The sequence below is a fragment of the Leptodactylus fuscus genome, chromosome 9 (assembly GCF_031893055.1).
Source record: "Leptodactylus fuscus isolate aLepFus1 chromosome 9, aLepFus1.hap2, whole genome shotgun sequence".
In the NCBI taxonomy this organism is placed as follows: Eukaryota; Metazoa; Chordata; class Amphibia; order Anura; family Leptodactylidae; genus Leptodactylus; species Leptodactylus fuscus.
The window spans coordinates 8160275-8187104 of record NC_134273.1 but is presented as its reverse complement, the minus strand read 5'-3'; the positions used below and the strand labels follow the sequence as shown (position 1 = coordinate 8187104).

The following is a 26830-nucleotide window of genomic DNA, read 5'->3' as shown; positions in this document are numbered from 1 at the left end:
AATCCCAGCATTCAGCGCCCAAATGATCAAACACTCTTCCCCCTATCCTGGGGGTTGGTGGCAAGTGGTGTCTATGGGAAAATCACTCTGTACCTACAGTGTGCAAACAATGATAAGGACACTGAACAAGCAGGGGCCGCCTGGAGATTCTCTTTTGCTGTGAGACAGCAGGTGACAAGAAAAATTGAGGAGATCAGAGTAGATGTGAGTAATAGACAAGACGTAACGTAAGATCTGCACCGGCACAAGTAGTTTCTGCATTGTATAACTATATATATAGCTGGGAAGTATAGGATTTTAAGAATCGTAGCAAAGATCTTGCAGCACGTGATGTTTAACACTGAGCACAACCACCATTACAAGCTCTGGAATCCATATAGATACATTGTATATAGAGGACTCTTCTCATGCTCTCAGCCTTTCTGTAGACCCTGCTGGTTCAGTGTCTTTACAACTCATGCTCAGCCAATATACTGAACAATCAACATACTAGTCCCTAGCCAATGGCTTTGTCTCATGTACACAGTATACACTTCATCATTACAACAGATACTGAACAAGCAGGGACTGCTTCAACTATCTCTGTCCTATAGACTTAGATCCAACTGGAGAGCAGCAAATGTGTTTTCTAAATAGTTGCTAGACATTGTATGTATACTTATATAGCTGTAAAGGCAAATACAGAGCTCAGTGTATGGCCAAAGGTGACTGCAATTAAACTGAGGACGAGTTCTGCAGCACATTACCAATGAATATGATCCTTTGTTACATATTGTATCTGGAAGAAGCTGCTTAACATGAGTCGTAAGGAGCTGGAATAAAGTCTCCAGGATATGGATACATTCTGTAACTTGTCACATTACTTTCCACATACCCTGCTGGTTCAGCGCCTTTACAAATCATACTCAGTCAGTTTGTATATCTGTATACAATTAGTGACTAATAATTATAATATTTGCATTCTAGGGGATACCATCTTACAGGCCATGTCCGTGGCCACTGAATGAAGGTTCCCCTAAAAGTGTAAATATGCCACAAATGATGTATTAAGTGTATTATACGATATTGGTAACTCTAAACTAAAATTCAAAATAATGAATCATTTTATTTTGAAGCCACAGTAAAAAAAATAAAAAAATGACCGACTCGGACTTCACCCTAGAAATACTCGCGACTTCAATGCTACAAAGCCCTGCTTTCCTGACCTACGTGATTCTATGGCAGCAGACAACAAATAACCCCTGGTGTAAAGAAGAAAAAATAGTTTATGGCTCACCCCACTCTCATAACCACGTGAGAGACTCCTCCGGCTGTTCAGACGTAAATGGATTCCCAGGCTGCTCGGACGTGAACGGACTCCAATCCACCACAAAGCACCACAAAATTCGGAATGAATCCAGCGTCACCAAGAATCCTTAAAATGTAGCTTTTATTTTTTCATCTAAAATATTTCATTCAGCATACTGAGGTGGCAGGTACACGTGCATGGAGCTGACTTTTGATGCTACGCGTTTCGGAACGCTACTGGTTCCTTCGTCATGGCATACTGAGGGTTTTCTATATCACATGTTTTATATCCCACTCATTAAAATTAACCCCTCCCCTTAAAAACATAAGACACTCCATCCGGTAAGTATATCTGCCACCTTTTACAAATAAACATATGTTCTTCTACTTGTGTATTTCGTATCATGTCATTACACACTTTACGCATCCATATTTATATCCATTTTACCTGTTATAATACATACTCGTAATACATAGACTATATATTACTACATATATCCCCTTTATTCCTTAAATAAACCTACAAACCTGATCATACATTAATCATGGCCCTTGTACCTCCCAATTCATTTCTCTTCTAATATTTTCTTCATATTATAACCGCTATTATATATATACCAAGATCCCGGTCTTATATCATAGCCGGTCATGTGATCGGTCACCTGACCACCAACTACACACCCCTATTCCGGTCATGTGATACTAGTATATATAAACTGCGGAATTTATGGGCCGATATACAGTTTCGTTTCATCTCAGACCTATCCATCATCTGGGTAAGTATATATCTAAAAAGTGTAATTGCCTCTTCATCCCCCAAGTATTTTATTATACCCTTGTCTGCTACCTTATAGTCCATTAATGGGAAAGACACACCAGACCAACACCAAAATCTATTGCTATATATTTGATGTTATAATTATCAAAACAAAAAAATATAATAATACGAAAATAATAAAAAAGAAAAAATATATGAAAAAATAAAAATATATGAAAAAATGAATGAAAAAACACCACTGACCATTCAATAAATATAAGACAAGTCTGATCGTACATTTAACCCCTGAGGATACCGCGTATTTAATGTCATAATCCAGTATGCCTCACGGGTTAACAGTTTTTTCCTCCAGTCTCCTCCTCTAATAGGTTTAGCTATCTTTTCAATTGCATAATATTTAAGTTCCGATGTGTCTCCTCCATGTTTCTCAAAAAAGTGTCTAGATACGCCCGACATATTGTCCTTATTTTTTGAACTGTCTTGAATGTGTTCCGACACTCTAACTTTGACGTTACGAATTGAACACCCTACATACTTTAGATTGCATTCTTCACATTCTATTATATACACTATATGGTGACTCATACAGTTCAAAAAATGTTTTATATGATATTGTTTTTATATAGCGTATCTGTAAATGTCTGGGTTTTTTTGACATAATTACACATATTACAGCGGGACATCCCGCATTTAAAGAACCCTTTAATTTTTAGCCATGTTTCTGACTGTATTTTATCTTCTCCTATAAACAGGCTAGGGGATAATATATCCCCCAAGGTGCGGCCACGTTTAGCTACACATTGTACCCCCTGATTCAATAGATCATAAGTGATCGGGTCCTGATATAGTATGGGGATATTACGGTTAAATATCTGTTTAATTTGATTGAACTGCCTGCTATATGATGTGGAAAATACCAGTGTGTTAGGAAACTTATTTTCCAAAGTGTGTTTTTCTTCATCTCTCAATAGTATATTCCTTGATTTTTCCTCCACAATTTTTATTGCCCTTTCCAAGGACCATTGTGGGTAGCCTCTGTCTTTAAGTCTACTTACTGTTATATGCCGTTGCTGTCTATTTGTTTCTTCCGTAGAACATGCTCGGCGAGTACGGATTAATTCGCCAACGGGAATAGACTTTATAGTATGGGCCGGGTGATGGCTATTAGCCCGTAATAGGGTGTTCCCTGCTAGATCTTTTCTAAAGATGGTAGTATCAATTTTACCCTCTCCGATGTTGCCAGTAAGGCACACATCTAAGAAGGAAATGCTATTGGGGTGATGGGAGAAGGTGAACTTCAGACCCACTTCATTACAGTTAAAATAGGAGATTAGGTCTGGTACGGACTCTGATGACCCTCGCCATATTATTAGGACGTCATCTATATATCGTCCGTACCAGACCATCTCCTTGTAAAAGGGGTTATCTGTAGAATATACTGAATTCTCCTCCCACCACCCCAGCACCAAATTCGCCACTGAAGGTGAGAAAGGCGCCCCCATTGGGGCACCTTTGATTTGCAGGTAGTACTGTTTGTCAAATATAAAAAAGTTATGCGTGAGTAAATATGATGTAACCTCTACAACATACTCTTTCAACATATCGGAGAAATTGCTATATCTTTCCAGGTGAAAACTCAAGGCTATAGTAACAATGAAGTGAGGTATATTAGAATAAAGTGCCTGAATATCACTAGTAATCCAAGAGAAGTTTTTCTCCCATGTAATTTTATCCAATGAATTTAACAACATTTTTGTATCACGTATGTGTCCTGGCATTCGACACACCAAATTTTGGAGCAGCGAATCAAGCCATGAACACAACTTTTCGTTTAATGATCCGATTCCAGCCACAATAGGCCGAAAGGGAACTGGGTTTTCTTTTTTATGGGTTTTCAGAACCCCGTGAAAGATAGAAGTTACCGGGAATTCCGGAACGAGGTGCTTAGATTGCTCCTTAGTAAATATTCCATTCCGTACACCTTTTTCCACTATATTTACCAAGGAATCCCTAAATACTTGTGTGGGGTCTGTGTCCAATTTTCTATATGTGGCACTGTCATCCAATATTCTCATACATCCTTCTCTGTAATAATTTTTATCCATCACCGCTATTTTTCCATCTTTGTCAGTTTTTTTGAAAACTAACCCTTTTTGATCTTTAAGTATATTTAACGCTTTTTTCTCCCCATAACTTAGATTGTTTTAGATCTGTTAACCCGTGAGGCATACTGGATTATGACATTAAATACGCGGTATCCTCAGGGGTTAAATGTACGATCAGACTTGTCTTATATTTATTGAATGGTCAGTGGTGTTTTTTCATTCATTTTTTCATATATTTTTATTTTTTCATATATTTTTTCTTTTTTATTATTTTCGTATTATTATATTTTTTTGTTTTGATAATTATAACATCAAATATATAGCAATAGATTTTGGTGTTGGTCTGGTGTGTCTTTCCCATTAATGGACTATAAGGTAGCAGACAAGGGTATAATAAAATACTTGGGGGATGAAGAGGCAATTACACTTTTTAGATATATACTTACCCAGATGATGGATAGGTCTGAGATGAAACGAAACTGTATATCGGCCCATAAATTCCGCAGTTTATATATACTAGTATCACATGACCGGAATAGGGGTGTGTAGTTTGTGGTCAGGTGACCGATCACATGACCGGCTATGATATAAGACCGGGATCTTGGTATATATATAATAGCGGTTATAATATGAAGAAAATATTAGAAGAGAAATGAATTGGGAGGTACAAGGGCCATGATTAATGTATGATCAGGTTTGTAGGTTTATTTAAGGAATAAAGGGGATATATGTAGTAATATATAGTCTATGTATTACGAGTATGTATTATAACAGGTAAAATGGATATAAATATGGATGCGTAAAGTGTGTAATGACATGATACGAAATACACAAGTAGAAGAACATATGTTTATTTGTAAAAGGTGGCAGATATACTTACCGGATGGAGTGTCTTATGTTTTTAAGGGGAGGGGTTAATTTTAATGAGTGGGATATAAAACATGTGATATAGAAAACCCTCAGTATGCCATGACGAAGGAACCAGTAGCGTTCCGAAACGCGTAGCATCAAAAGTCAGCTCCATGCACGTGTACCTGCCACCTCAGTATGCTGAATGAAATATTTTAGATGAAAAAATAAAAGCTACATTTTAAGGATTCTTGGTGACGCTGGATTCATTCCGAATTTTGTGGAACCCCTGGTGTAGTCTGATCCTGCAGTCATATTGCTTCCTATAAGTCCCCTAATTCTTACTAACCATACAGTTGGCAGTAAGAAGACGTAGGATCCATATAAAGGTAGGGATCAGACTGCACCAGGTCTGTTGTCTTTGTACCATGCAGATCTATATGGCAGCTGCTGCAGACACCAAAATAATAGAATTTACTTTCACTAGAAGCTAAAGCAGCAATGGTGGACAAAGTCTTTAAGTACAGTATACAAGAACTAAACAGGGAAGACACTGACCGAGCAGGATCTGCAGAAGGTAATACAAGACCTTGGAGGTTTGCAGTCCAATAGTTTGCAAATTCAAAACCAATAGAACAATAGAAGCTAAGATGTAATGAAACGTAAGAAACAAGAACTTGCAGTGTTACCAGAGAAGAAGAAGATGTTTTGTAACTTTTCTTAGGTGGAAGCAGCTGGATAACATTGACGGTTACGACCTCCATTACATATTCCGGGATTCATATGGATACATTGTGTCAACACAGGAATGTTTCCCATGTCAAAATAACAAGGGGGATGACTAATAAAGCTATCCTTGTTTAGTTCCTACTAGAAATTGTCTGTTTAATAGCATTCTTGGTTATTGCCAAGACAAACGCATCGGGCCAGTCTGTAGATAGAACGTGGACATCAAAGCCGGGATCACATAAAAACAGAAGCTTTCCAGAACCAGTCAAACAAAAAGTTATTTTTCCCTTCTTCTTGGCACCGCGGCCGCATTGTTCAGCTGCCGGCACCATGTGCGTCTCTTTCATGTCAATCTCAGGCTATTCTTTAGGAAATTAATACTTTTGGTTTGGCCTGGGCACGCGCTGTATAACGGTAATAATCTCCGATTTTGCCATGATTGTCACCAGACCATCTTAAAAACAAGCCAAGACTGACGGCTTCAACGGGAGGGTCCGGAGGATGAGACCTGGCAGACTGAAGGCTTAGCCTGTAATTGTACTGTAGTGGAAGGCCAAAATGTCCCCCTAATTCTGATGTATTTTATTATCATAAGACACTGACCGCAAACCCCGCAGTCTCTTGTATATACCAGACTAATTCTATAAGACGAATGGACAGGAAAGGGAAGCCAAGAAATAATTCAAGAAATTGCATGGAAAATACAAGCACAAGCGTAACCATACTATGTACACGTGGACCCTACAACTTAGCAGGACAGAAAAACCGCCCCCTGGACACAAATACTATCCATTATATATGACACGGGCCCTAAAGGAGCCTGCATTAGATTATGTAATTCAGGACTACAATCTTCTAAAATAAAGCAAGGCAGTATTATAGTAGTTATATTCTTGTACATAGGAGTAGTATTATAGTAGTTATATTCTTGTACATAGGAGGTAGTATTATAGTAGTTATATTCTTGCACATAGGAACAGTATTATAGTAGTTATATTCTTGTACATAGGATCAGTATTATAGTAGTTATATTCTTGTACATAGGAGGTAGTATTATAGAAGTTATATTCTTGTACATAGGAGTAGTATTATAGTAGTTATATTCTTGTACATAGGAGCAGTATTATAGTAGTTATATTCTTGTACATAGGAGCAGTATTATAGTAGTTATATTCTTGTACATAGGAGTAGTATTATAGTAGTTATATTCTTGTACATAGGAGTAGTATTATAGTAGTTATATTCGTGTACATAGGAGCAGTATTATAGTAGTTATATTCTTGTACATAGGAGCAGTATTATAGTAGTTGTATTCTTGTACATAGGAGGTAGTATTATAGTAGTTATATTCTTGTACATAGGAGCAGTATTATAGTAGTTATATTCTTGTACATAGGAGCAGTATTATAGTAGTTATATTCTTGTACATAGGAGCAGTATTATAGTAGTTATATTCTTGTACATAGGAGCAGTATAGTAGTTATATTCTTGTACATAGGAGTAGTATTATAGTAGTTATATTCTTGTACATAGGGGACAGTATTATAGTAGTTATATTCTTGTACATAGGAGGTAGTATTATAGTAGTTATATTCTTGTACATAGGAGGTAGTATTATAGTAGTTATATTCTTTTACATAGGAGTAGTATTATAGTAGTTATATTCTTGTACATAGGAGGTAGTATTATAGTAGTTATATTCTTGTACATAGGAGTAGTAATATAGTAGTTATATTCTTGTACATAGGAGTAGTATTATAGTAGTTATATTCTTGTACATAGGAGTAGTATTGTAGTAGTTATATTCTTGTACATAGTAGCAGTATTATAGTAGTTATATTCTTGTACATAGGAGCAGTATTATAGTAGTTATATTCTTGTACATGGGAGCAGTATTATAGTAGTTATATTCTTGTACATAGGAGCAGTATTATAGTAGTTATATTCTTGTACATAGGAGTAGTATTATAGTAGTTATATTCTTGTACATAGGAGTAGTATTATAGTAGTTATATTCTTGTATATAGGAGCAGTATTATAACAGTTATATTCTTGTACATAGGAGCAGTATTATAGTAGTTATATTCTTGTACATAGGAGTATTATTATAGTAGATATATTCTTGTAGATAGGAGTATTATTATAGTAGTTATATTCTTGTACATAGGAGTAGTATTATAGTAGTTATATTCTTGTACATAGGGGCAGTATTATAGTAGTTATATTCTTGTACATAGGAGTAGTATTATAGTAGTTATATTCTTGTACATAGGAGTAGTATTATAGTAGTTATATTCTTGTACATAGGAGGTAGTATTATAGTAGTTATATTCTTGTACATAGAGGATAGTATTATAGTAGTTATATTCTTGTACATAGAGGGTAGTATTATAGTAGTTATATTCTTGTACATAGGAGGTAGTATTACAGTAGTTATATTCTTGTACATAGGAGTAGTATTATAGTAGTTATATTCTTGTACATAGGAGGTAGTATTACAGTAGTTATATTCTTGTACATAGGAGTAGTATTATAGTAGATATATTCTTGTACATAGGAGTAGTATTATAGTAGTTATATTCTTGTACATAGAGGGTAGTATTATAGTAGTTATATTCTTGTACATAGAGGGTAGTATTATAGTAGTTATATTCTTGTACATAGGAGTAGTATTATAGTTGTTATATTCTTGTACATAGGAGGTAGTATTACAGTAGTTATATTCTTGTACATAGGAGTAGTATTATAGTAGTTATATTCTTGTACATAGGAGCAGTATTATAGTAGTTATATTCTTGTACATAGGAGTAGTATTATAGTAGTTATATTCTTGTACATAGGAGGTAGTATTATAGTAGTTATAATCTTGTACATAGGAGTAGTATTATAGTAGTTATATTCTTGTACATAGGAGTAGTATTATAGTAGTTATATTCTTGTATATAGGAGTAGTATTATAGTAGTTATATTCTTGTACATAGGAGCAGTATTATAGTAGTTATATTCTTTTATATAGGAGTAGTATTATAGTAGTTATATTCTTGTACATATGAGGTAGTATTATAGTAGTTATATTCTTGTACATAGCAGGTAGTATTATAGTAGTTATATTCTTGTACATAGGAGGTAGTATTATAGTAGTTATATTCTTGTACATAGGAGTAGTATTATAGTAGTTATATTCTTGTACATAGGAGCAGTATTATAGTAGTTATATTCTTGTACATAGGAGTAGTATTATAGTAGTTATATTCTTGTACATATGAGGTAGTATTATAGTAGTTATATTCTTGTACATAGCAGGTAGTATTATAGTAGTTATATTCTTGTACATAGGAGGTAGTATTATAGTAGTTATATTCTTGTACATAGGAGGTAGTATTATAGTAGTTATATTCTTGTACATAGGAGGTAGTATTATAGTAGTTATATTCTTGTACATAGGAGTAGTATTATAGTAGTTATATTCTTGTACATAGGAGTAGTATTATAGTAGTTATATTCTTGTACATAGGAGTAATATTATAGTAGTTATATTCTTGTACATAGGAGTAGTATTATAGTAGTTATATTCTTGTAAATAGGAGGTAGTATTATAGTAGTTATATTCTTGTACATAGGAGGTAGTATTATAGTAGTTATATTCTTGTACATAGGAGTAGTATTATAGTAGTTATATTCTTGTACATAGGAGCAGTATTATAGTAGTTATATTCTTGTACATAGGAGTAGTATTATAGTAGTTATATTCTTGTACATAGGAGTAGTATTATAGTAGTTATATTCTTGTATATAGGAGTAGTATTATAGTAGTTATATTCTTGTACATAGGAGCAGTATTATAGTAGTTATATTCTTGTATATAGGAGTAGTATTATAGTAGTTATATTCTTGTACATAGGAGTAGTATGATAGTAGTTATATTCTTGTACATAGGAGCAGTATTATAGTAGTTATATTCTTGTACATAGGGGCAGTATTATAGTAGTTATATTCTTGTACATAGGAGTAGTATTATAGTAGTTATATTCTTGTACATAGGAGTAGTATTATAGTAGTTATATTCTTGTACATAGGAGGTAGTATTATAGTAGGTATATTCTTGTACATAGGAGCAGTATTATAGTAGTTATATTCTTTTACATAGGGGCAGTATTATAGTAGTTATATTCTTGTACATAGGGGCAGTATTATAGTAGTTATATTCTTGTACATAGGAGTAGTATTATAGTAGTTATATTCTTGTACATAGGAGGTAGTAGTATAGTAGTTATATTCTTGTACATAGGAGGTAGTATTATAGTAGTTATATTCTTGTACATAGAGGGTAGTATTATAGTAGTTATATTCTTGTACATAGAGGGTAGTATTATAGTAGTTATATTCTTGTACATAGGAGGTAGTATTACAGTAGTTATATTCTTGTACATAGGAGTAGTATTACAGTAGTTATATTCTTGTACATAGGAGTAGTATTATAGTAGATATATTCTTGTACATAGGAGTAGTATTATAGTAGTTATATTCTTGTACATAGAGGGTAGTATTATAGTAGTTATATTCTTGTACATAGAGGGTAGTATTATAGTAGTTATATTCTTGTACATAGGAGTAGTATTATAGTAGTTATATTCTTGTACATAGAGGGTAGTATTATAGTAGTTATATTCTTGTACATAGAGGGTAGTATTATAGTAGTTATATTCTTGTACATAGGAGTAGTATTATAGTTGTTATATTCTTGTACATAGGAGGTAGTATTACAGTAGTTATATTCTTGTACATAGGAGTAGTATTATAGTAGTTATATTCTTGTACATAGGAGGTAGTATTACAGTAGTTATATTCTTGTACATAGGAGTAGTATTATAGTAGTTATATTCTTGTACATAGGAGCAGTATTATAGTAGTTATATTCTTGTACATAGGAGTAGTATTATAGTAGTTATATTCTTGTACATAGGAGGTAGTATTATAGTAGTTATATTCTTGTACATAGGAGTAGTATTATAGTAGTTATATTCTTGTAAATAGGAGCAGTATTATAGTAGTTATATGCTTGTACATAGGAGTAGTATTATAGTAGTTATATTCTTGTACATAGGGTCAGTATTATAGTAGTTATATTCTTGTACATAGAAGTAGTATTATAGTAGTTATATTCTTGTATATAGGGGCAGTATTATAGTAGTTATATTCTTGTACATAGGAGTAGTATTATAGTAGTTATATTCTTGTACATAGTAGTGTTATAGTAGTTATATTCTTGTACATAAGAGTAGTATTATAGTAGTTATATTCTTGTGTATAGGAGTAGTATTATAGTAGTTATATTCTTGTACATAGGAGCAGTATTATAGTAGTTATATTCTTGTATATAGGAGTAGTATTATAGTAGTTATATTCTTGTACATAGGAGTAGTATTATAGTATTTATATTCTTGTATATAGGAGTAGTATTATAGTAGTTATATTCTTGTACATAGGAGGTAGTATTATAGTAGTTATATTCTTGTACATAGGAGTAGTATTATAGTAGTTATATTCTTGTACATAGGAGTAGTATTATAGTATTTATATTCTTGTACATAGGAGTAGTATTATAGTAGTTATATTCTTGTACATAGGAGTAGTATTATAGTATTTATATTCTTGTATATAGGAGTAGTATTATAGTAGTTATATTCTTGTACATAGGAGTAGTATTATAGTATTTATATTCTTGTATATAGGAGTAGTATTATAGTAGTTATATTCTTGTACATAGGAGGTAGTATTATAGTAGTTATATTCTTGTACATAGGAGTAGTATTATAGTAGTTATATTCTTGTACATAGGAGTAGTATTATAGTATTTATATTCTTGTATATAGGAGTAGTATTATAGTAGTTATATTCTTGTACATAGGAGCAGTATTATAGTAGTTATATTCTTGTATATAGGAGTAGTATTATAGTAGTTATATTCTTGTACATAGGAGCAGTATTATAGTAGTTATATTCTTGTACATAGGGGCAGTATTATAGTAGTTATATTCTTGTACATAGGAGGTAGTATTATAGTAGGTATATTCTTGTACATAGGAGCAGTATTATAGTAGTTATATTCTTGTACATAGGGGCAGTATTATAGTAGTTATATTCTTGTACATAGGGGCAGTATTATAGTAGTTATATTCTTGTACATAGGAGTAGTATTATAGTAGTTATATTCTTGTACATAGGAGGTAGTATTATAGTAGTTATATTCTTGTACATAGGAGCAGTATTATAGTAGTTATATTCTTGTACATAGGGGGCAGTATTATAGTAGTTATATTCTTGTACATAGGAGCAGTATTATAGTAGTTATATTCTTGTACATAGGAGCAGTATTATAGTAGTTATATTCTTGTACATAGGAGTAGTATTATAGTAGTTATAATCTTGTACATAGGGGGCAGTATTATAGTAGTTATATTCTTGTACATAGGAGGTAGTATTATAGTAGTTATATTCTTGTACATAGGAGGTAGTATTATAGTAGTTATATTCTTGTACATAGGAGTAGTATTATAGTAGTTATATTCTTGTACATAGGAGTAGTATTATAGTAGTTATATTCTTGTACATAGGAGCAGTATTATAGTAGTTATATTCTTGTACATAGGAGTAGTATTATAGTAGTTATATTCTTGTACATAGGAGTAGTATTATAGTAGTTATATTCTTGTAAATAGTAGTGTTATAGTAGTTATATTCTTGTACATAAGAGTAGTATTATAGTAGTTATATTCTTGTATATAGGAGTAGTATTATAGTAGTTATATTCTTGTACATAGGAGCAGTATTATAGTAGTTATATTCTTGTATATAGGAGTAGTATTATAGTAGTTATATTCTTGTACATAGGAGGTAGTATTATAGTAGTTATATTCTTGTACATAGGAGGTAGTATTATAGTAGTTATATTCTTGTACATAGGAGGTAGTATTATAGTAGTTATATTCTTGTACATAGGAGGTAGTATTATATTAGTTATATTCTTGTACATAGGAGGTAGTATTATAGTAGTTATATTCTTGTACATAGGAGTAGTATTATAGTATTTATATTCTTGTATATAGGAGTAGTATTATAGTAGTTATATTCTTGTACATAGGAGCAGTATTATAGTAGTTATATTCTTGTATATAGGAGTAGTATTATAGTAGTTATATTCTTGTACATAGGAGTAGTATTATAGTAGTTATATTCTTGTACATAGGAGCAGTATTATAGTAGTTATATTCTTGTACATAGGGGCAGTATTATAGTAGTTATATTCTTGTACATAGGAGGTAGTATTATAGTAGTTATATTCTTGTACATAGGAGGTAGTATTATAGTAGTTATATTCTTGTACATAGGAGTAGTATTATAGTAGTTATATTCTTGTACATAGGAGGTAGTATTATAGTAGGTATATTCTTGTACGTAGGAGCAGTATTATAGTAGTTATATTCTTGTACATAGGGGCAGTATTATAGTAGTTATATTCTTGTACATAGGGGCAGTATTATAGTAGTTATATTCTTGTACATAGGAGTAGTATTATAGTAGTTATATTCTTGTACATAGGAGGTAGTATTATAGTAGTTATATTCTTGTACATAGGAGCAGTATTATAGTAGTTATATTCTTGTACATAGGGGGCAGTATTATAGTAGTTATATTCTTGTACATAGGAGCAGTATTATAGTAGTTATATTCTTGTACATAGGAGCAGTATTATAGTAGTTATATTCTTGTACATAGGAGTAGTATTATAGTAGTTATAATCTTGTACATAGGGGGCAGTATTATAGTAGTTATATTCTTGTACATAGGAGGTAGTATTATAGTAGTTATATTCTTGTACATAGGAGGTAGTATTATAGTAGTTATATTCTTGTACATAGGAGTAGTATTATAGTAGTTATATTCTTGTACATAGGAGTAGTATTATAGTAGTTATATTCTTGTACATAGGAGCAGTATTATAGTAGTTATATTCTTGTACATAGGAGTAGTATTATAGTAGTTATATTCTTGTACATAGGAGTAGTATTATAGTAGTTATATTCTTGTACATAGGAGTAGTATTATAGTAGATATATTCTTGTACATAGTAGTAGTATTATAGTAGTTATATTCTTGTACATAGGAGTAGTATTATAGTAGTTATATTCTTGTACATAGGAGTAGTATTATAGTAGTTATATTCTTGTAAATAGGAGGCGGTATTATACTAGTAATATCTTTGCCAACATGCTCTTGTTCAGAAAAGTGAATCACCAGAGAAAATCCTATATAGTATTATAGATTTGTTGTGTCTCCTTAGAGGGATGAAGGTTTGGCACAAGACTTTGTACGTGTTATAGTTGTAGGCAAAAAAAAAATATAAAAACAAATTACAATAATTATGTTATTCTTTAACGCCATCATTATTTCCAGATTACACCGGTGAAATGCAGCGCAGATTTTCTTTAATAGATTTGTCTTCTATACGGGAGGGGGATGAAATATGTATTCTGCACAGTAATTGTATAGAAAATGGATCTGGTTCTGCCAGAATGTGTTTGGAGAAAGTCATTCTGAGCCCATAATTTATTACAGTCAGGCGTAACCCCTTCCCACAATGAGTAATATAGCAGTAATGATGTATGTATATTGGTCCAGGAGGGCTGGTAATGGGTTAATAAGTTGATAATGGTCCAGTACCACTTTGTTAAAGACCTTCTCCTTCCTCCATGTACCTTATCCTCATCCAAGACATCTGCAGCAACTTAAGTCCTTGGCACTTTGCTCTGCATGATGCGAGCCGTACCAGTTCACAGTTCTCCATTCACTTTCACCAGAGTGAGTTTGGCTCGGGCGGCCGAGTCTGCAGCCAGATACATACACTTTCTGCCATTCAGGGTGATACGCCTGCCAGCTACTTCTCAGTCCCAGATCTTGGGAAGTACAGAAAGAAGTAAGAAAACCCGGTAATTAAAACTGAGGCTGAAATACTAATTATTTTGTCTCAAAGCGTATCTTCCATGCGATAAACTTGGATTCGCGCATTTCCTGGAAATTTTAATATTTTCTGTTGGAGCTACAATTATAATATCATTTCACCACTTCAATCTACATAAGGAACGGAGTCACTTCTCCAATACTTTGCTTTGTTGGTTTTGTAGCCATTTTGAGCTACTGTGTGTTTTTTTTTTTTACGCATTTATTTTTATACCTGTTTTTAAAAGTCTATGGGTTGCTGTTGGAAACAGACACCAGTTTAGTTCCATCCCAAAGACAGTCATATGATCCAATAGCTGAGCACATGTATAGCATTGTGGTAAGAAGCAGATCTTAGGCGAAAGCAGTACAAGGTCATGGGTGATGCTTCAAACTCGTAATGTTATTGGGGCCCCAAAAAGGAACTGGGGTCTGGACCCTCCACTGAACTGTCCACGATGTCATGTGATGCTACGGTATAGAGAATGTATGTCCAGCAATGAGACTGTAGTGACCTCTATGCTCTATGTGTATAGCGAAATTCAAATTGGAACCCCACCCTGAAGCTGGTCTGTCTTCATCCCTTCCTCGTCTTCATCTTAGTCTGGTCTTCATACCTTCCTTGTCTTCATTCTAGTCTTGTCTTCATCCCTTCCTCGTCTTCATTCTAGTCTTGTCTTCATCCCTTCCTCGTCTTCATTCTAGTCTTGTCTTCATCCCTTCCTTGTCTTCATCCCTTCCTTGTCTTCATCCCTTCCTCGTCTTCATCCCTTCCTTGTCTTCATTCTAGTCTTGTCTTCATCCCTTCCTCGTCTTCATTCTAGTCTTGTCTTCATCCTAGTCTTGTCTTCATCCCTTCCTTGTCTTCATCCCTTCCTCGTCTTCATTCTAGTCTTGTCTTCATCCCTTCCTTGTCTTCATCCTAGTCTTGTCTTCATCCCTTCCTCGTCTTCATTATAGTCTTGTTTTCATCCCTTCCCCATCTTCATCCTAGTCTCTCATCTTCCTCCTAGTCTGGTCTTCATCCCTTCCTCGTCTTCATCCCTTCCTCGTCTTCATCCCTTCCTTGTCTTCATCCCTTCCTCATCTTCATCCTAGTCTTGTCTTCATTCTAGTCTCTAGTCTTCATCCTAGTCTTGTCTTCATCCCTTCCTTGTCTTCATCCTAGTCTTGTCTTCATCCCTTCCTCGTCTTCATTTTAGTCTTATCTTCATCCCTTTCTCGTCTTCATCCTAGTCTTGTCTTCATCCCTTTCTCGTCTTCATCCTAGTCTGGTCTTCATCCTTCTCAGCAAAAAAGACTAGAATGGCCGTCAGGCTGACTTCGTTCATATTAGTAATGCTTATGCTAAAGACTTGGGACACTCGAAGAAGGAGCTGCGACATATGTATCATCTAGGCTGAGGAGTCCGTCGGACAACAACATTTCTATTCTTACACAGCCTGACTACGACTACATTCATGACTCCCGCACCAACTCCTTCATCAGTAGCCAGGGTCAGTCAGAAGAAGTAAAGCTCCACCAACTCATAAAAAAGCCAGAGATTGAATTCCTATTACTAGTAAATATGGAACAGATTATACATTTAATTATACAATATTAATTATTGAATAATATAATTAAACATAATTGATCAATTAGGTTCTGAGGCTTAGGATGGCACCAAATCACTGACTATGTAGGTTAAAATAAATCACTGACTGTGACTCCTCTATTATTGACTACGACTACAATTAGGACTCCGCCTACAGCTTATAGCCATGGACTGACACAAGCAGTAAAGCTCTTCTAATTCAAGGAAGAAGCCAGTGACAAAATTCCTATGGAACAAACTCTGCATCTTATTATGTAATATTCCCGACTCTGATCTCGCCCAAAACTGGCCCTAACTCCGACTCCACGACTCTGACTCCACAGCCCTGGCTGAACCCATCCCTATGATTGTAAAGTGGGCTGACACACAGCAGCCATAGGGAAAGGGTCAGAATTGGGGCCACCTTCTCTACGGGTCCATTACACGTTCCCTCCTTGACTGTAACAAGATCCTATACAGTCCAACTCCACTACAACTCCCACAATCCTAGTCATACTTTCCATCCCTATATCGGTTCATCTAGCCCCAATAATCCCCCCTCGGAGCTCCTTCAGGCAATATCTCCATTCTCTGTATCCCATTTTTATCACCAGTTGTTAAACTTGTGAAAAAGTAGAGAAAGAGTTTAATTCTATCCAAAAATAAGCAAAGCCGGAGGATAGTAGAGATATATGGTGGACGTTAACGTCTTGTGATGTTTGCTGAGATTTACGACCCTCTTATGTATAGTTTTGCTGTAACACTCGACATAAATATTGTTTAAAGCCTGTAAATGTATCAACCGCAAAGCATGAAACGTATGGGAAGAGCCGTCGCTGGCACGAGGAGAGCTGGGAGTCTTAAGGAATCGGCCTCTTTCCTCACTAATGAGAGAAGTGTTCCCAATAGTGTTAATTTTTTTCTTCTTGCTCCAAAAAAATTGGCTTTATAACAAGTTCTTCAACATTTTTCTTGGCCCATCATTTCACCAGCGGAGGATACAACTATTTCCTTAAATGTATCAATCCTGGTGTGACTTCCTTAAAGAAAATAAGAAGCTTTACTGATGAAGGGTCTCCAAGCAGGCACTGCCTTGCACTGAGGGTGTGTGAGGAGGGGGTGAAAGGCAGCGCTGGGAGTAGTTGTTCCCCTGCCAAGTTGTAGACTCATGGTCTGAAATGGTTTTGCTGGCCATCGCTTCTTTCTCCATTCTTGATGTTTATGTGAACACTTAATGAGATCCGTGCTGTAAGTATGAATCAAAGAAAAAACACGGAGCAGCGAGCGGGGACAGTGGAGCGATTCTACAGGGCCGAGGCTGTCAGGACAAGCTGTGAAACAACAGGGAGTCAGAACAAAGAGGCATGTGTAGGCCAGGGAGGGGCCGGCCATGGACTCTGCAAAGGGGCAACCTCAAGTTTTCTTTTCCAGTAACTATTCAAATTAACATCAATGGCGCAGAGAACGTCCCGAGTTATATGGTAAAGAGATTATAACATAGATCTTGTTATATAAAATGATCCCTTTGCACTGGGAGACGGTTATATTTATGTGCTCATCCTCCTCACCCCCTGCTGAGTTATGGACTTTGTATGAACTACCAAGAGAAGTGGAGGATGGGAATTGACAACTGCCCTGAATATACCTACAGTACACAAATATAGTAGACAATTCAGCTGTGACTGATCACACTATGGAAATATCTTATGTTACAATTACATTGATCTTATCTTCAGCACAATGTAATTATTACAACACTGACCTTGTGTACATGAATACAATGACCACAATACTGCCCCCTATGTATAAGAATATAACTACTATAATACTGCTCCTATGTACACGAATATAATGACCACAATACTGCCCCCTATGTACAAGAATATAACTACTATAATACTACTCCTATGTACAAGAATATAACTACTATAATACTGCTCCTATGTACAAGAATATAACTACTATAATACTGCTCCTATGTACAAGAATATAACTACTATAATACTACTCCTATGTACAAGAATATAACTACTATAATACTACTCCTATGTACAAGAATATAACTACTATAATACTGCTCCTATGTACAAGAATATAACTACTATAATACTACTCCTATGTACAAGAATATAACTACTATAATACTATTCCTATATACAAGAATATAACTACTATAATACTACTCCTATGTACAAGAATATAACTACTATAATACTACTCCTATGTACAAGAATATAAATACTATAATACTACTCCTATGTACAAGAATATAACTACTATAATACTGCTCCTATGTACAAGAATATAACTACTATAATACTACTCCTATGTACAAGAATATAACTACTATAATACTACCTCCTATGTACAAGAATATAACTACTATAATACTACTCCTATGTACAGGAATATAACTACTATAATACTGCTCCTATGTACAAGAATATAACTACTATAATACTACTCCTATGTACAAGAATATAAATACTATAATACTACTCCTATGTACAGGAATATAACTACTATAATACTGCTCCTATGTACAAGAATATAACTACTATAATACTGCCCCTATGTACAAGAGTATAACTACTATAATACTACTCCTATGTACAAGAATATAACTACTATAATACCACTCCTATGCACAAGAATATAACTACTATAATACTACCTCCTATGTACAAGAATATAACTACTATAATACTGTCCCCTATGTACAAGAATATAACTACTATAATACTACTCCTATGTACAAGAATATAACTACTATAATACTACTCCTATGTACAAGAATATAACTACTATAATACTACTCCTATGTACAAGAATATAACTACTATAATACTACTCCTATGTACAAGAATATAACTACTATAATACTACTCCTATGTACAAGAATATAACTACTATAATACTACTGCTATGTACACGAATATAACTACTATAATACTGCCCCCTATGTACAAGAATATAACTACTATAATACTACTCCTATGTACAAGAATATAACTACTATAATACTACCTCCTATGTACAAGAATGTAACTACTATAATACTACTCCTATGTACAAGAATATAACTACTATAATACTACCCTTATGTACAAGAATATAACTACTATAATACTACCTCCTATGTATAAGAATATAACTACTATAATACTGCTCCTATGTACAAGAATATAACTACTATAATACTACCCCCTATGTACAACAATATAACTACTATAATACTACTCCTATGTACAAGAATATAACTACTATAATACTGCTCCTATGTACAAGAATATAACTACTATAATACTACTCTATGTACAAGAATATAACTACTATAATACTACCTCCTATGTACAAGAATATAACTACTATAATACTGCTCCTATGTACAAGAATATAACTACTATAATACTACCTCCTATGTACAAGAATATAACTACTATAATACTACTGCTATGTACACGAATATAACTACTATAATACTGCCCCCTATGTACAAGAATATAACTACTATAATACTACTCCTATGTACAAGAATATAACTACTATAATACTACTCCTATGGACAAGAATATAACTACTATAATACTACTCCTATGTACAAGAATATAACTACTATAATACTACCCTTATATACAAGAATATAACTACTATAATACTACCTCCTATGTATAAGAATATAACTACTATAATACTGCTCCTATGTACAAGAATATAACTACTATAATACTACCCCCTATGTACAACAATATAACTACTATAATACTACCCCCTATGTACAAGAATATAACTACTATAATACTACTCCTATGTACAAGAATATAACTACTATAATACTACTCCTATGTACAAGAATATAACTACTATAATACTGCTCCTATGTACAAGAATATAACTACTATAATACTACTCTATGTACAAGAATATAACTACTATAATACTGCTCCTATGTACAAGAATATAACTACTATAATACTACCTCCTATGTACAAGAATATAACTACTATAATACTACTCTATGTACAAGAATATAACTACTATAATACTACTCCTATGTACAAGAATATAACTACTATAATACTACCTCCTATGTACTGCTTCTATTATGCCTATAGGGAAACTGCCAACTTTTCTGCAGGTATAATTGACATGCTGCAATTTCCAAAATATATGTATGGGATTCGTTAGATTCCATTTTGCAGTGACTGTAAAACGTTGCAGTTTTATCTGCGGTATTTGAGCCACGTGGGGCCACGGTATTATTGCTGTTCCTTATGTAACATTAATTATTAAGATCCTGGGAAAGAAGGTTTGTGATAACTTTTGTCTTTTCTGGATTTTCTCCGTACGGGTGGTTGTTGTATATTCTGGACTTTTCCTTTAGTCCGCCACCAGATGGTGAGTTTCAGAGGAGACTGTTTGTGATGGATGCTTAGACTGTGGATTTTTTTAGATCATTAGGTGCCAGATTAATAAATAGCCCCCTCCCCACCCTATAACATCAATATAGGGCACACCTCACCACCCCCACGCTGACATACACAGATTTTCTGGGATGTAACGTCCATTTTTCATTGCACCCAGCACATGATTCATGGTCCCCCAGGTGTCCAGAGGGGTCTCCAGACTCAGCTGATCACAAGAGAACAGTGGTAGCCTTTCACCTCCAGACCATGAGTGATCTGCTGTCACAGGGGGGCGCACATGCACACGAGAGGGGAGAGATGGAAACGCATATCATGGCCTCATTTATAAACGTTCAGGAATATCTCTGCGCTCGGCTTTTAATAACAAATATCCACGTTAGATCCATTTCTTTACACCCCATAATTCAGCCGCTTTGTGTTTTCGGCTGGTGGATGACATTTCCCAGGCTGGAGGAATGTAGCAGAGCTGTGCGCGAAGCCATCGCACATACAACATGCTCAGTCACTGGAAAGATGGAATAGCATGCCAGGGCTCAGTGACTCCCACCGACTGTCCATGGCTGCCATAACTCCCGACATCCCGCCCTCTCAGACACCCACACTAAATATTCTTATTCCAATTTCTTTTCTACTTTTCGTCTAGGTTTTTTCTACTTTGTAGCCTTTAGCTTTGGTAAAATGAAGACATTGGCGACTGGGCAGTGTCAGGAAGCAGAAGGACCCACTGGTCAACCTCTACAACTGTGCCAGGTGATTGGCTCATTTGGTCATTGTGTGATGTCACTGCACTGGTCTGATGATGTCATCAGTCAACCCTTAACACCGCACTATCACTGCAGTCTATTGCTAGATTGACAAAGTTCCAACAATGGCAGGAGATTTACTAAGGGTGCGTTCACATCTGGATCGTTCTGTCCGTTCTTGTGGTCCATTGAAGGACCGGTAAAACCATTCGCCTAACGGCAAACAACGGATCCTGAGGGACCCCGATCCACTTTGGGGGAAATTTACGAACACTACCACTTCCTCCAATAGTCCTACCCCTAGAGATGGCATGGGAATCCCATGGTCTTATTGCCCACTGGTCCAGTGACCATGGGTCATAGGAGACAGAGGCACGTGGGCGTCTATATGATGTTAACCTATGGGGTGCTAAAAACAACCATAACCAAAGGCTACAGACATGGCGGGCATCCAGCTGAATAGGACCTATAGGAGGAGTATTTCAAGAAGAACACCGCCCAACAGGGTCACCAGAGCACATGGCATGGCCGGACATCTGAATAACGCCCCTAGTGACCACAGAGGTCCCAGCAGGGTCACTGCCCTCTATTCGGACACCATCGAGAAGGTTCTTGATACAATTCCATCAGACTTTGGGTTTTTGCAGCAGTCACCCTCCCATTGTGTTACAGCGTGCCGTAGCGTAAACAGTTGTCACTGCCGTTACATGCTCCACATTGCCGTATACAGGAAACATTACTCATCGATTTCTGCCGTAATCTAATCCAGGACATTTTATTTACCCGATCCCATTCTTAATTTGTTCCAAAATCTGTGTTCTGTTAAGAAAATGTTTTTGTTACTCGCAGAGCGCGGCGGAGCCCATGCGTTTCATTTCTGTATACAGTATATGTTACGTGAACTAGGAGGGTGAATTATGATGTGTTTTGTGGGACTTGGCAAAAAATCAGAAAATAGAAAATATCTCAGACCGACTTTCCAGATATCGACGAACATTCCCAAGTCTGACTGGCCCATTGTTATCCTGTATTTATATAGTGCTGACATATTCCATGGCGCAAGGCAGGGAGGTTGCTGATAGGCCGACAGAGCTTGCAATCTAAAGCTAAAGACCACAGGCAATCTAGACTCAGGTGCAGTGGATACATAAAGGAATTAGGAATGGAAGCAATGGCCCCCTTACTGTAATGGAGCCTATGTCGCCCCTATGGCCATTCCGGGGCCTAAGGACAGACGGGTCCGGCACTGCTTGGCCCATATTCCACTCCACGGCAAAAAAAAGCCCATTCCCATTTTTGGTTTGGGGCCCAGCAGAGGCGCTGCGTGAAGCTCCTGGTCCATCCTAACACCGAGGCATCCAGGCCCATATTATGGCTTTTACCTTAGCTCCGCACCCCCATAACTAACCCACTGTGCCCCATGCTCACTAGTTACAGACCTGACTATAAGAAAGCAAATCTGAACATCTTCTTCTGAGCGCCCTCTATTGGTTTGCAACACTGAGGCACCTGACTTCCTAATTACATCATGGAAGACAGATTTGCATATTCTTCCCATGGTCCCTTGCACAGTGGAGTGCTAAAGGCTTAATAAGTCTCCACACACCTATATGGTGGTCTCTCCCCAAGGAGTGACGATATCCCACTAACCCTGTCTAAGCCTCTCACCTCTACCAGGTTAGTCTTCTCTACACCGGGCTGACGAGATGCAATAACATAGAAACGGCCGTCCTCGATTGAGAGACTATACCTGGTAATAATCCCAGCATCATTGCAAAACAAAGGCCTCTTGGAAGGTCGAGCATGATGTTAAAGGGAGCAGCCTCTATTGGGCTATACCACTGAGATTCTGTCTTCCTAATTACATCAGGGAAGACAGGCTTGCACATTCCAATGAGCGCCCTCTATTGGTTTGCAACACTGAGGCACCTGACTTCCTAATTACATCATGGAAGACAGATTTGCATATTCTTCCCAACTTCTTCTTTTATGCTTAAACGGGTTTTATTAAAGATTTTTCAATAAAATACAGAACGAACAGAAGAAATACAGTCGAGCAACAATGCAGGAGCATACAAATCAGCGGGCAGGGAAGCCAAAAGGGCCCCCCTCCGCACAAACCAAATACAGCCCAACAAGAGAAGGAAAAGGGAAACAAGAGAGGGACACAGAACAAACAAACAAGCACGAGACAAATACGGAGAAACAACAAGTAAGACAAGAAAAGCAAGGAAAAAAGGGAGAAGGAAAATAGATGGCCAAGTGACACTCAAGCGAAGGCAGAAGAGAAGGCAGATGATTCCTGAAACATAACCCAGGGACGCCATCGAAGTTCAAACTGGGGATAAGCGGGAGAGTCTTCCGCCACCAAAGTCTCCATCCGCTGAATAAGAAGGAACTCCTGGAGGAAGTCAAGCATGGAGGGGGGAGTAGGGCTGCGCCAGCGTCTAGGAATGACAGCCCTGGCGGCCGTGAGGAAGTGCCCCAGAAGGTCCTTCTTAATCTCCGACAGACGGCCAGGGATGACCGACAGAAGTGCCAGCTGAGGAGAAACAGCCACCGAGCGCCCACTGACCCTGGAATACAAAGAAAACACCGCATCCCAGAAGGGGCGCAGAACGTCACAATCCCACCAAATGTGCAGCATAGTACCCCTAGTGGAACCACAGCGCCAACATGAGTCCGAAACAGCAGGAAAGATCCTATGAAGAAGCACTGGACACCTATACCACCGGGACAGAATCTTATAATTCCTTTCCTGAGCGCTACACGGGAGGGCCATCTTGTGAGAGAGCAGGAAGGACCTGTCCCAATCCGCAGACGACAGACTCACAGGAAGATCGGCATTCCAGGCGGCAACGTATGAGGGGAGTTCCGCAGTGACATCCGAGAGGAGCACGTCGTACAACAGTGAAAGGGCTCGAGGAGGGGAGGACCGTCGCCCGACATAGGATTCCAAAGCCAAGGCAGGAGAAGAGAGGCGAGAAGTGAGCGAGAACCGCTGCAGAAAGGATTGAAGCTGGGCATACTCCAACCATGAGAGGCGCAAGTCGGGGTGAGAACTACATAGCTGGGCAAAAGGAAGGAGCGGGGAATCGCCCGCCACCTCCTGAAGACAAGTACAATCCAATCTGTCCCAACAAAGGAACCGATCAACCGAACAGCCAGGGGGGAACATAGGATTGTCAAAGAGGGGAGTCAGCGGGCCCGGAACACGGGCCAAACGGCCAGAGGAACAAACCGAATCCCACACTTTCAGGAAGTGCGAAGGGAGGATGTAAAGGCCAGGGGATTTGGGACGAAAGTGCGGTGGAATCCAGGGCCAAGAGGACAACGAGGACAAAATCAGGTCAAATTCGATGGAGACCCACTGCTTATCACGGCGACGGAACTGCCAATCAAACAAACGAAGCAAGACCGAGGCCTGATAGTAAAGGCGCACATCCGGGAGGCCAACGCCTCCCCTGTACTTGCGCCGGACAAGGGTACTAAACCCAAGTCTGCTCCGGGAGGAACCCCACACAAATTTCCCAAACAGAGACTGTACCCGAGCTAAGAAAGCACGTGGGAGAGGGATGGGAAGGGCCTGGAATAAGTACAGGAACCGAGGGAGGACATCCATCTTAAGGGCATGAATTCGGCTAAACCAGGAGGGGAGGCGGGCGCCATAAGAACGTAGATCAGCAGCAATGGAGTCCAGAAGCGGGATATAGTTAAGCTGGAACAGGGAAGAAGGATCAGGGGAAATGTGAATCCCCAAGTATGTGAAGGAGGTAGGTTGCCACCGAAAAGGGAAAGACTGCGCCAGGAATTCAGCCTCGGGAGAGGGAAGCGAAACATTAAGGGCCTCACTCTTGGACAAGTTGACCTTAAAGTTACTAAGGGCACCGAATCGGGAAAATTCACGCAAGACCGCCGGAAACGATACCCGCGGTTCCAAGACGTACAGTAAAAGGTCATCCGCATATAGAGCCGCCTTGACCATACGGGATCCCAATTGAATACCATGAACATCGGGGCAACAACGCAGAGCAACCGCCAGATGTTCCATCACCAAAGCAAAAAGCAACGGCGAGAGGGGGCAACCTTGGCGGGTACCGTTCCGGACCGGAAAAGGATCTGAAATTACGCCATTCACCCGAACACGCGCCGACGCAGCCCCATAGAGAGCCAAGATCTTGCCCAAAAATCCCGAGCCAACCCCAATCTGTGCGAGAGTCTCCCTAAGAAATCCCCAGTGAATGTGATCGAACGCCTTTTCGGCGTCAAGCGAAAGCAAACAAAGAGGAACCCCAGAGGAGCGGGCAACCGAGACGGCCAAAACAGTTTTGCAAACATTATCTCGCGCCTCCCGACCCGGGATAAAGTCAACCTGATCACTGTGAACCAAAGCGGGCATGAAAGGAGAAAGACGGTTAGCCAACAATTTTGCATACAATTTCACATCAATGTTGATTAAGGAGATAGGCCGGTAACTCCCCGGACATACAGGATCTTTACCAGGCTTAGGAATCACAGTGATCAGAGCAGACAGGGATTGCGTGGTGAACGGAGACGAGTCCCCCACACTATTAAACACCCGCGCCAAATCCGGGGAAAGGAGAGAACTGAAACATTTAAAAAAATGAGCAGTGAACCCGTCGGGACCCGGCGCCTTACCCGCAGGCGTGGACTGAATTACCGCGGCAACTTCCTCTAACGAGAACGGCGTCTCAAGAGCTTCCGCATCGTCACAAGAGAGGGAAGGGAGAGCAGTGTCAGAGACATACTGACGGATCTTACCTCTAAGCACGGACGGATCCAAATCCGCGTATTGACCGTGAATATTGTACAAGTCTGAGTAGAACGAGCGGAACCCCGCGGCAATGTCAGAGGGATTGTGAACGAGACCACCCGAATCCGTACGCAGACGCGGAACGTACGCAGGGGAATCACGCGGATGAAGACGACGAGCCAACGACCGACCACATTTATCAGCAAACTCATAATAATGTTTTTTAACGCGGTCCCGGAAGCGCAAATATTTCCCATCTAAGAGGGCGCGAAGTTCCTCCCTAGCATTAAGAAGCTCCGTATAGGTTGAGCGGGAGCCGGACTGTTTATGAGATAACTCCAGATCATGGATCCGGGTCAAAAGGGTGGCAACCCCAACGGCTCGCTCTCTCTTGAGACGAGCGCCATGCTGGATAAGGACCCCCCTTACCACGCACTTCAAAGCCTCCCATTGCATAGGGAGGGAAGTAGGATCAGAAGCGTGATCCAGCCAAAAATTCCGGATGGTCTCCCCGACAGCCTCCTTACAGGGGATATCTTTCAACAGGCCCTCGTTCAAGCGCCAGTTG

At 37.6% G+C, this 26830-nt stretch overlaps 1 protein-coding gene across 1 annotated transcript in view; it reads right to left on the bottom strand.

Annotated features, from left to right (window-relative positions):
• The window catches only part of ROR1 (receptor tyrosine kinase like orphan receptor 1), a 171192-nt gene that overhangs the window by 33593 nt on the left and 110769 nt on the right, over window positions 1-26830 (bottom strand). The gene's annotated exons all lie outside the window — the stretch shown is intronic.